This window comes from Callorhinus ursinus, unplaced genomic scaffold (genome assembly GCF_003265705.2).
Source record: "Callorhinus ursinus isolate GAN/ISIS: 27379988/994484 unplaced genomic scaffold, GSC_fseal_2.0 scaffold4, whole genome shotgun sequence".
In the NCBI taxonomy this organism is placed as follows: Eukaryota; Metazoa; Chordata; class Mammalia; order Carnivora; family Otariidae; genus Callorhinus; species Callorhinus ursinus.
In genome coordinates, this window is record NW_027397066.1 from 127,097,458 (window position 1) to 127,110,028 (window position 12,571).

The following is a 12,571-nucleotide window of genomic DNA, read 5'->3' on the forward strand; positions in this document are numbered from 1 at the left end:
GGCCGCCGTCAAACCTTTGGGAAAGAGGGAAATCGAAAACGTCCGTGGCGGGCGGAGTTGTGACTTCCTCCGCTCCGCAGCATCCGAGAAACGAGCCCTCTGGCCGGTTCTGAAGTGCTATTTATTTTCTCGTTTGGTGGGGTGTGTGAGCGCGGCTGTGCGTGAAGGGATGCAGTTCCGGCCAAAAACGAGCCCCCAAAGGCGGGGTGTCCTTCACGCCGCCCGGGTTAGGTTTCGGTGGAAAGTTTCCCTCGGAAGCTCCTCCCGCTTCACCCTGGAAACCAGGGCCGGGCGGCCGCGCGGCGGAGCCAGAGCTCCCGCGCACCTGGCGGCCGCGCGTCCCGGGGGCAGGGGCGGGGGCGGGGCTGGCGGCGGCCGGGGCGGGGCCGGGTTGCGCGCTCCCCTGGGCCGCCGTGCAGGTCGGGCCCCGCCCCGCCCCGGCTCGCCCCGCCCGCCCTCCCGAGAGAAGAGTTTGGAGGAGGGGGGAGTGGTGCGGAGCCCCGGATTCGCGCGGCTTGGTCACCCGCTGACGCACGGTCGAAAAGTTGCGCTCAAACCTTCTCCCTCCTCCTACTTTCTTCCTAGGGCCTGGCTGTTTGTGGAGTTGGAGCCGGGCGGGGAGGAGCCGGCTCCCCACACCACCCGGTGCCCGGCGCCGGTGGCGACTCACCGGCCCGCGCCCCTAGGACGGCGGCACAAACTTTCCCGGCTGTTTGGGGATACTTGTCGGGAGAGTCCCGCACTTGGAGGGAGGAGGAGCCGGGTCCGCGCACAGGTACGTGGCATCCTGCTCTGAGCTTTGCGCTTGAGGGATTCCTCTATTTTAGGGGCTTAAGAGAGGGGGGAGAGCAGACGGGTCCTTTCCTTGCATTCCCCCCGACTGGGCTGGAGGAGCAGGTTTTGGGATGGGGGTTGCGCTGGGAATATCCCAAACAAGATCGCTGCGTCGGGCCGCAGCACGGCGGGGAGGAGGTGGCTGCCAGAGCTGTGGGAACGGGCGTTCCTCGGTGACTGACCCCGGGGGAGAGGGAGCCAGCTTGTTTTGACGGCGAAAGATGTCATCGGGACTCTCCACCTCGTTCCTTGGTCCCTGAGGCTTGAGAGCGGGGGTCCTACGGGAGGAACTGGCGGAGGCGGAGAGGTCTAGGGCTCAGTTTTCCTCTCCAAGCCACCTCGCTTTTACACAGTAGGCAGAGGTGGTGCCACTCTGAGGTTTGCAGTACTCTCCTGGTGTTAAGGACGGACTTGTTGGGTGGCTGTTGCTCAATTTCATAAGGTCTCTAATGAAACTGCGTTCAAGTCGTGGTGGTTGTTATTGGTGGTGTGCCTGCGTGTCTGTCAGTCTCTCCCCCGCCCTGACTCCAACAAAGCTTCCTTGTTAACCCTGTTTCTGCTGGGGGAATGGAACTAGCAAGCCCGGCCGGAGAAAGGTGTTGGTAGCAGCTGTAGTCTTGTTTGCTTGGAACTTTGGGAATCACGTGAGCTTTGTTTCACCACCTGGACCCATCGGTTCTTAACTGAGCCTGCTTCCACCGTTCAGCGACTGCTGCAGCCTCCGCCATCCAGCGACGGGGAAATGTCCCCGTTGGAGGAAGGAGCCCCAAGCAGAGGAGAGACAGCCCTGACGAGTGGTAGCAAGCCGACCGATTGGGCCCACCCGCAGGCTTTTCTGGAAGGGCTCTGCTATCAAATTCATCTTATTAGGAAGTCATCTGCTCTCTGCTAATAGCCCCAGCAGCCCTGATGAAATTATGTAGGTCATTGAAAAATAATTCCTGCTTAATCACCTTTATCCTGTTGATTAATGAGAGAAAAGATTTCCTCTCCTTAATGTACCATGCCTGCTTGGCAGGGTCACCCACCTCACCTCAAGTTCACTTGTACATCTGGCACAAACAGGCTGTTGTCCCTGCCAAAACCTAGCACACCCCAGCTGAAGTCTACATTTGGAGAACATTAGTGGTCACCTCTGGACAGATATTATGCAGGAGATCCAGCCCATGAATTTTAATGCTGCATACTTGTCGGCTTTAGATCACTTTTCAGATAATTAAAAGCTGGTTTCTTTTAGCTGAAGTTAATCCCTTTCCACAGAGCTCTTAAGAATTGTGCCCACGCTTACCTTGAAATGCATTAAGTTTGGGGTCCCATTTTTCGTTTGTCCTATAGCTTTCGGAACAGGATTAAATTGTGTGGGGTGGGTCAAAAGGGCAAAAGAAACTGAACCTCAGGGAACTAGATTCAGAGAGAAGTTTAGAGTGGTCTCCTAATTTAGGTCCAACTGCCCAGCTAGCTTCCTTCTTTCCTCTACACAGAGACACTGTTGGTTGTATTGCTTGTAATGTAGGCCTTTGAAGACTAGAAATCAAAGGACTGGAGTAATGCATCACTGGACAGTTCTGCATGATAATATCCCAAGTTTGGCTCTGAACACTTTCTCTACAAAGTTCATAGGAAGCCAGTAGATAATGTCTGCAAATCAAAAAGCAGATGTGCAAACAAATTATGTAGAAATAGAGAGGTACAAATTAGAGGGAGCAAGAGTTGCCTGAGGAGGGACTTTTGAAATTTTGTTCTTGTATTACTTAAAATAAAATTTTGATAAAGAAGCTTCCTCTCCCTGCAAATATAAAACAACATTGCTTTTGGGCGCCTGTCGTTAGGCCTCTGCCTTCGGCTCAGATCATGATCCCAGGGTCCTGGGATCGAGCCCCGCATCGGGCTCCCTGCTCCGTGGGAAGCCTGCTTCTCCCTCTCCCACTGTGCCTCTCTCTGTCAAATAAATACGTAAAATCTTTAAAAAAACAAAACAAAACAAAACACTGCCTTCTCAGATCCATGCTTAGGTGCTTGATCTTTATTCTGTGTACACGTTTCATAGGGCGGCAATACACGGGCCCTTTGAAGAATTGGGCACTCAGATTCTGGCCTTGGAACACAATTTCTACCTACTTCACTGTCTCAGCGACTTCCAATTCTTAGTTTCACTAGAGGAATGGTGCTCAAGAGTGACCAGTAATGTCAGGGATTTAATTTATAGAGATCTGATCTCTTAGTAAAGACAATAACTGAAAGTAACCTTTCTGTAGTGCTTCATGATCAGCAAAGGGCTTTGACATGTACTGTATTTGTGCTTTGTGATTTAACTTTTGTAGTGAGTACTGTTCTATTTAGACTATATAGGAGGAAAACGGATAAGATTCAGAGAAAATAAGGAACTTTTAGGTACATACTTCTGTCAACCTTTTAAAAGGAAAAGGCTTCAAAAAAGGAAAAGGTAAGTAATTCAACCAACAAAATGGAGTTTATTCAGGAGTGGCAGAGGAATTGCAGTTCGGGACAGGCAAAGGTTGACGAACCATAGGCAATTTGGGAGAACAAAGGAGGAAAGTGTCCTTTTATAGAGGAAAGGAGGAAGTTGGGAGGGGTTTGAACAAAAGCACTTTGGAGGACAAATGAGAGTTCTAAGCGGTGGGGGCTTCTCACTGGCTGCAGGTGAGGGCAGCTTGCTGTGGCTGGGCTGAGAGGAAGCCTGCCTTCTGGATTGTGCAGGCTGCGACCACGAGTGGTATGGGTATCAGAGCCCTCCTTCATGGCTTCCCAATGCCAATTTTGAGGTCGGTTTCTTTTTCTTTTTTTAAAGATTTTATTTATTTATTTATTTGAGAGAGAGAATGAGATAGAGAGAGAGCATGAGAGGAGGGAGGGTCAGAGGAAGAAGCAGACTCCCCGCCGAGCAGGGAGCCCGATGCGGGACTCGATCCCGGGACTCCAGGATCATGACCTGAGCTGAAGGCAGTCGCTTAACCAACTGAGCCACCCAGGCGCCCTTGAGGTCGGTTTCTTTAACACATTTTCACATTTCCCCCTTTTGATCAAGGTCTTTCTTTAAGAGCATCGCTGATCAAGAGTTGGTCATCTCCTTATTAGAAACATTTCTGTCCCTTGATAGGAGGAAGGACCTTTCCTGGGTGTTAGGTCTCATATCAGAGGAAGTGCCCAGATTGGAAACTGTTGAGGCCGCATTTGAGTAACAGCGGAAAGGCAGAAGGGAGAGTTCTCAGGCATTTCCCATCTAAAGTCTGTATCTTATCAAGGTTGTAAGCATTGAAGATAATCTTGATGCATTGAGTCAGCATCCCTTACTGGGTACGTTGTTTCTACGAAAGTTTGACAGGCACCACGTACAAAGCTTAAAAAATGATTATATAAAAAAAGATGAGAGGAGCAGAATAATGACCCCAGTTTGTATAATAGTCCTAAACCAGGAGCCTAAAGCTGAAAGTAACTAGGTGAAGAGATCAAAGGACCATGGATCGTCATGTGGAATTTGTTGTAGCCAATATGCTTGTTCCTTAATTTTATGTATTTGGGTTTCTACTTCTCCGGGAGAATTGATTCATGTGCGTCAGGTGCTTGCTATCACGTTTGTTCATTGGTGTGAGTACCTACGGTAGGGATAAGTGCCCTTCCAATAGAGGCACATCCGGAGTCATGTATACCTCCTGGGAGTTCCTGGTTAAGACAGCGGTGAAGATTTAATGGGGAAGACCAATGAAAGGCTTCAGATTTATTGTGGATGTGCACAGAGACGGTTAGAAACTCTAGTAAGCATTGGCCTCCAGTCTACCAGCTGCCTAAACATTCATAGGCCCATTGAGAGGCCCGTTCTCCACAAAGGTAAAATCAGGTGGTGCACATAGGATTCCTGCTAGGGTTTGATTATTAATAGTGCCTGTTCATTGGGATTATTCAGTTGGTCCTTTCAAGCCAAGGGTCAGTGGTGTTTGAGGAATAATTAGTGAGAAATCCTCCTGTTCTGTGGACTTTGTTCTTGAAGGCCATATAGAGGGGTTGTTTTGCGAGGGCAAGCAGACCTAAGGTAGTAGTGAGAATGGGCCACGGTATGGGTGGAATAAGTACAATGAGTTGTACTGAGAGTTACTGCAGGGGAGAGATCCAAGCAAGGTACAGGAAAACCTACTTGTAGACATTTGACTTAGTGACATATCCGGAGAGGTGCAGGTAGAGTTAGTTAGTGGTTGCAGTGGAGATGAAGGAGAGGATTGCTGTGAGGAAGACTACACAGTCAGGACTGAATGGGAAGATCCAACAGCAGCTGAACAATCAGAAAGGTTTCCCCCTTTTGTGAGGAATTGGGAAATGTGAAGGGCATTGTCTCTCCAGGACAGAGAATGAGAAATGGAGTTAAGAAAAAGAAAGAATATTGGCCTGCTCCCATCATCACGGGGAAAGCTATGTGCTTCAGCTCTTGTCTGCTTCAGTTCCTGGAAATCTTCAATTTGAGGTCACCCAGGTGGTTTGGGGGCTTTCTTTATAGGAGACACATGGATCCAGGAGTCCACTCCTTGGATTTTGGCTGCACAAGGATTGGTCAGTAATGCTTGATGAGGGCCTTTCCAGTGTTGTTGAAGAGAGTCTTTTTGTAGAGGTCTTTTCCAATAAACAAAATCCCCAGGTTGCAGGGTGTGGTGTTCAAGGTCTTCATTTCCCCGGAGTGCACTGTGAAGAGATTGCTCCACTAGAACGTGATTATTTTCAAGGGATGTAATTAGACATTTGCCATACTGAAGTGTCTCTCCTTTTATTAGGTGCAGGTAAAAAGAGGTGGAAGCTAGATTTATGGAGCACCCGGTAAATATCTCAAAGGGTGGGAGTTTATGAGTTCCAACGGGGATGGATCTGAGATTTAGAAGAACCAACCACCAAGGTATTTGGAGAGTTTCCACAAATTTTGCCAGTTGAGTTTTGATGATGTCATTGGTTCATTTGAGTCATCCTGAGGACTGAGGATGATAAGTAGAGTGAAAATGCTGTAAAACTGGCCAAACAGCACAGACTTGCCATAATATTTGGCCAGTAAAATGGGTTCCCTGGTTGCTATGGAGATCAAGATCCCTTATGTATGGATGAGTCTTTTTCCAGTAGCGTTTAACTTCTGAAGAGGCAGTAGCTTGTCCACCTGAGAAGGCTTTGACCTAGTGGAAAAGCATACAAATCATTACCAAAACCTGTTTATATTCATGAGATGGAAGTAGCTGAATGAAGTCCATTTGCCAAACCTTGAGTGGTTCATTAGGCAATTTAAAGTGCCCAGGAGCTGTGCGGATGGGTTTCCCAGGATTTTATTTTGGGCAAGTGGGACAAGTTAAGTAGGCACTTTCTGAAGCCTTGTTAATATTTCCCTACCAGTACTGATTCATAAACATTATCATTTTATCTATAGGTCAATGGTTTAATGCATGTACAGTGGTCAAAAGTGGGAATTTTAGAATTTCTGGTAGGACTGGCTCGTTATTTGGTCCAAATGAGAGGTTTCTCTTTGTATCCTACCAACAACCATCTGATTGCCAATATTGTCTTTCCTTTCTGGTCCTGATTGTTGGGGGTCTCTGGTCAGTTCTCCACATTATCATCTGGAGGTGAGTTCCTTTGGACCATGACAGAGGTGTGACTTTTGGACCTTTGGAGGGCACCATATTTTGCAGAAATGTCAGCAAGGTGCTTTCCTTTAGCTTTCTTTTTTTTTTTTTAAGTTTTTATTTATTTATTTGAGAGAGAGAGAGAATGAGAGATAGAAAGCACGAGAGGGAAGAGGGTCAGAGGGAGAAGCAGACTCCCCGCTGAGCAGGAAGCCCGATGCGGGACTCGATTCTGGGACTCCAGGATCATGACCTGAACCAAAGGCAGTCGCTTAACCAACTGAGCCACCCAGGCGCCCTCCTTTAGCTTTCTGAGAGTCAAGCTCAGAATGCTCTGGGGTCGTAGTAATAGCCAAAGCGGAAGGTAACTGTGGCATCCAATAATTTCTGGGGGAAAAAACGGTCTGTTTTTAATTTTGTCTCTGCTGGTATTAAGGAAGCCATGTTGCTGCCATAACATTCCAAAGTCGTGGGCCACTCCAAAGGTCTATCTACTATCAGTATAAATGTTGGCAGTTTTGCCATTGGCTAGGATACAGGTCTCCGTGTGCATAGTTTGGCTTGTTGGGTTGAAGTAGCCAAAGTTAAAGGTTCCACTTTCGTTACTTCAAAAGGAGTCAATAATGCATACTCGGCATATTTCCCATCTTCATGTTTCACATAAGAACAATCAGTGAACCACGAGGAGTAAGGATTATTCAAAGGAGTTTTCTGTAAGTCATCACAGGGGGTCAGAGGGTGATCTGTTGGTATTGAACAGTCATAGGGGGTTTCATCAGGGAAGGAGGGAAAAAGACTAGCAGGGCTAAGGTTATTACGGCGAATTATTACAGTGATCTACGGGGCACTTGAGAAGAACATTTCATAGGGAGTGAGACAGTTTACGTACAGATGTTATGATGAGAGTTAGAGTTCAACTGCATGTGGCACAAAGATGGTTAAACGGGACCCCATGACCATTTCCTCAGTGGCCTTTACAAGAAGGGGAGTAGCAGGCATAGCTCTGAGGCAAGGGGGTTACCCACAGGCCACAGGATCTAGTTGTTGGCTGTAATATCCTGTGGGCCGGTGGTGATCCCCATGCTTTTGGGTGAGTGCTCCAAGGGCACTCTCTTCTTTTTCATATACAAAAAGGAAGAAAGGGAGTTGATAATTGGGGTGTACAAAGGCAGGGTTGTTTTTTTTTCCCTAAACTTTAAGATTTAAAAAGTCATGTTATCTGAATCTTTCAGATGATAGGATCAGGTTTAGTAGTTTTTAACAAGGTGTGTACAGGTTGGGCCATAGGGGAAAAGTCTGGGACCCAGTTGCTGCAGAAGCCTGCCAGTACAAACAAGCCTTGCAGCTGATGTTTGATTTGGGGCTTTGGGAAGTTCAGGGTGCCACAAAGCCTTTCTGGCTCTAGATGCAGTCTTTGTTCTGAGATTAGATCTTCTGAATATCGTACTTGAGTTTGTACAAATTATAATTTTTTCTTAGAGAATTGATGTCCCTTCTTGCCCAGGAGTTTTAGCACAGGGATGCTATCTTCTTGTGAGGCGGCTTGGGAAGGGGAGCGGAGAAGTAAGTCATTCACATATTGTGTTAAAGTGGCGACTCCAGGGAACTTGATATCATCTAGGTCAGCCCTTAAAGCTTAAAAGAAATAAGGGCTTTCAGTGAAACCCTGAGGCATTGCTATCCAAGTGTTTTGCTGTCCTTCCCAAGTAAAGGGGGGCGGTATTGACTTGTTTTATCCACTGGGGTATTAGAAAAGCACTATATATGTTAATCAGAAAAAAATTTGCCCTCAGTAGGGATGGAGGCTAATAAAGTGTGGGGATTGGGGGCAACAGGTGACAACACGGCTCAGAGGTCATGGACAAGCTTCCATTATGGCCATTTACTTCCTTCCCAGGTAAAATAGGAGTGTTGTGGGGCCTGGTGTAAGGGATAATGAGACCCTGGGCCTTATAGTCTTCTATTACTGAGTTAATGCCTCGAAGGCTCTCTTTATTTATATGATATGGATTAATTCAGGGGAGAGGTTTTGGGGGATCAATTTGGATCTTAATAGGAGATACATTGTGGATTCTGTCAATATTAGTAGAGGATTTTGCCCATAAGGAGTATGGTAGCTGATCTAATAGGGACAGATAATTAGTGTCATGGTATTAGCTCAAGTGCCGCCAGGGATGGAGCAAATAAAAGATGTTAAAGGGTCATTTGATTCACTTAGTTGGCTATTTTGGTTGCTGTTTTCAAATTCTAAAATGGTTTCCCCTTTTCAGGAGAAAGAAATTCCTGCATAACCTTTTTCTAAGAAATGTTGGCTCAAAAAATGAGTAGTGGTGGGGGAATTAAGGAGAAAAGGGTGGCTCTTAAAGAGAAAAGGGTCTCTTAAAGGGTCTAAGTAAAAGGGTTAGGTGTAGAGATAGGAACGTGTTGAGGTTTATTAGAGACCCCCACGGTTTGAACTGCTTTAAGTACTTGGAGGCAGGGGCTGTTTAATATGATGAGCACTGAGAATGTAGCTCTGGTGTCAGTAAGGACAGAGAAAGATTCATTCCTAATCTGGAGAGTGGTTTCTCCGGGTCGACAAAGGGGAAGGATTGGTAAAAGCCCTTAGAGTTCCTTGGAGTCCTGTTATTTGGGATTAGGAGGACATTGGAAAGGATGGTTAGAGGGCTGAAGGCACCTGGAACATTTAAGTTTGTGGCGGTCTTTATTCTAATGTCCTGGCTTTTTGTAATAATGGTGGAGATGAGGAAGCTTTTGGGTTTGTTTAGAGGCCTCCATTTGTTGGTGTTGAAAATTAAGGATTTCAGTGGTCTTACTTTTTAGTTGAATCATCTTGGGCATGGGAGCTTGTTTGCTAAATTAACTAAATCTGGAGTCGACATAGATTCCCTTTTCATCCTTGTCTTTTTAGCAGAAGAGAAATATCCCAGTTCAGCCCATTAATAAATGGAGTTAAAGCCTACCCGAGTGGATTTAACATCCGAAGGAAGATCAGAATTTTCTTTAAAAACGATTTGGAGTCGGCTATGATAATCATGCGTGGGTTCATTGGACTACTGGGCACAAGCCTGAATCTTATTCCAGTTGACTGACTTTGGGAAAGTCCTAGGAACTGCCAAATGAAGTAGTTTGGTTATTCTCTGAACCCGAGCATAAAAATTAGGCAGTGGGGGGTTTCTCTGTCCCCAGGTTGTAATTCTGAAGACTTTGAGGCATCATTCCACTTGGCAGTTTCATCCAGTGTTGGGCCTGGCCTTCACTGACAAGCATATTGCCTAGCTCACGTAAGTCAGAGAAGCCAGGTTGGTAAGTTTGACCATATGAAGTTCCTCAGCAAATCCACTGGGGTCCTTGGTTACTTTGGGAAGATCTTTGACAGGCTCATAGTCCAGGGAACATAAGAAATTAGGGCTTCACATTTGGATCCTCACAGGGTCTGATTTTAAATCAGGTTTTAATAGGTTTGGGGGAGGAGGAAGTGGGGAGAGGATTGGAGAAATAGGCAAGTGGTGAGGGGATTGGGATTAGGAAAGTGGAGGGTATAGAGGAGATAAGGACAGTCCAGAAGGGAAAGGGGAAGCTAGCACTGGAGACGAAGAAGACAGGGGAGGGGAAAAAGGCCTCAGAAGCTTTCTCGTCTTCTTTTGCTTGTTTGTTCACCTCAGTTAATTTAGAAATGGTATTTTGTAAAAAGGTGATTTTAGAATCTTGGATATGTTTAGAAGCCTCCAGGTACCAACTAAAATAGGAATCCCATTCAGTCTATTTAATTTTAGAGCTGCAGCCTTCTAATTTGGTTGTGAAAAAAGCAGGTAAGGGGAGGTTGAAAGTTCCTCATAATGGCCATTGGAGATCTCAATTATCTTTGGACAAGTTGGTCCATTTACTTAAGAATGCTCATGAGGAGAGACTATAGGTTTTGAACATAAAACCAAACAGGGTCACAGAAGGTGGATCTCTTGAGAGAATTTAGGGGATTTGGATTCCATTCTTCAAAACCAGAGGTTCAGGGACCCCGCTGGGTGGTTCCGTCGGTTAAGTGGCCGACGCTTGGTTTCGGCTCAGGTCATGATCTTATGGGTCATGGGATGGAGACCTGCATCAGGCTCTGCCCTCAGCGGAGAGTCTGCTTGAAAGATTCTCTCCCTCTGCCCCTACCTCTACTCTCCACCCCCCCAATAAATAAATCTTAAAAACAAAACAAAACCAGAGGTTCAGAAAACAAATGGGTACTCACCAAAAAGATGCCTTTAAGAAAACAGATCCTGAATAAAATCAGAGAGATAACCCAAAGAAGGGAGCTTGAATCCAAGAGGAGACTTACTGAATTGAAAGGAAGAAGACAACTCTTGGAAGTGGAGAGTACAAGGGGCTCCAGTGGGTTCCACACAAGGTTCTGGGGGTCATTAGTTTCTCAGGGGTTCCTCTCCTTCAGTTCCCACTTCTGACACCATGAAATGTCAACCTTTTAAAAGAAAAAAGATTAACTATTCAGCCAGCAAAATTGAGCTTATTTGAGAATAGCAGAAAAATTGCAATCTGGGACGAGTAAACTATAGTGAACCACAGGCAAGTCCAGAGAACAAAGGAGGAGAGCATCTTTTTTGGGGGGGGGGGGGGGTTGTAGGGTAGAGGGGGAGAGAGAGAATCTTAAGCACGTTCCATGCTTAGTGTGGAGCCCAACTCGGGGCTGGATCTTACAACCCTGAGATCATGACCTGAACCGAAATCAAGAGTTTGGTGCTCAACTGACCAACTGACTGAGCCACCCAGGTGCCCCCAGAGCATCCTTTTATAGAGGAAAGGAAGAAGTTGGGAGGGGTGTTGTTTTGAACAAAAGTTCATTGGAGGAAAATGAGAGTTTAAGGTGGTGGGGGCTTCTCATTGGCTGCAGGCGAGGGCAGCTTGCTGTGGCTGGGCTCAGAGGAAGCCTGCCTTCTTCTGGATTTATCCAGGCTGTGACCATGAGTGGTACATGTATCAGAGCCCTGCTTTCATAGCTTCCCAACTCCCAATTTTTTTTTTAAGATTTTATTTATTTATTTGGCAGAGAGAGATACAGCGAGAAGGGGAACACAAGCAGGGGGAGTGGGAGAGGGAGAAGCAGGCTTCCCGTGGAGCAGGGAGCCCGATGCGAGGCTTGATCCCACGACCCCGGGATCATGACCTGAGCCGAAGGCAGACGCTAAATGACTGAGCCTCCTAGGCGCCCAACACATTTTCACACTTTCCTCCTGTATATGGTGGACTCAGACCCAGATTCAGGATTTCTAATACAGAGGCCAAGCTTTCAGTTTTTTGCCTACTACATTTTGTGAAATGTTCGGATGTGAAATGAGATCTCATTTATTAACCAAAACATGACCTCACTGGGGACAGGACAGTATGTAAATATATACACACATATATGTGTATGTAATTTTTATATTGTTTGCATCTCAACAGTGTGGCTGTACCTGGGGACATGGGGTAGGTGAATAAATGCCCCAATAGATTGAGAAAAGAACTTTTGATAATGTCTAAAATTGAAAAAAAAATCAGGAAGTACTAACGTAAATGTATGATTTACAAATGTGGAAGTAATTACCAGAAGAAACATCTTCAAGAGTTGAAGGAGCTACTTTTGGGGAATGGAATTCAGGGGTGGAAAGGAGCCACACAGGAGTCTGCTGTTTTGGGCTATGTACCTTTACACCTTATATTCTGTGATGTGTGCAGGTATATAACTAAAAAAAAAAAATCCTTTGGCCAGGGTAGTGTAAGGGTGTGCTTTCAGAATTTTAGAGCTGAAAGGACTATAGAGATGGTTTCTGCTCAGTTTTTTCATTTTGTAGATGAGGAAAGTGAGGTATGGGAATTCAAATGTTTGTCAAGGTCACATGACTGTAGAGACAAACCTCTCCTAGTGCAGGTTCATACCCCTTTCCAGGCAGGTGGAAAATTTCCCCATGCTTGTTATTTCTCAGTTACCTTTCTAGGTAATTCTCTTTTTTGTTTTAATCTAGTTTTTACAGTGTTCGAATAGGTTACGGAACTGCCGATTCAAGAGTAGTTATCTCTAACTCCTCATATTTCCATTATGAAAAAGCTTCAAATATCTTTAGAGTCTGTAGACTCTGTACCTTTTT

At 46.0% G+C, this 12,571-nt stretch overlaps 1 protein-coding gene across 1 annotated transcript in view; it reads left to right on the forward strand.

Moving 5' to 3' along the window:
- Positions 1–487: 487 nt before the first annotated feature.
- Positions 488–12,571, forward strand: part of FHIP1A (FHF complex subunit HOOK interacting protein 1A) — a 225,519-nt gene continuing 213,435 nt past the window's right edge. The window contains exon 1 of the mRNA XM_025873991.2: positions 488–775. The gene's annotated coding sequence lies outside the window, so the exon portion shown is untranslated. The remainder of the gene's footprint in view (positions 776–12,571) is intronic.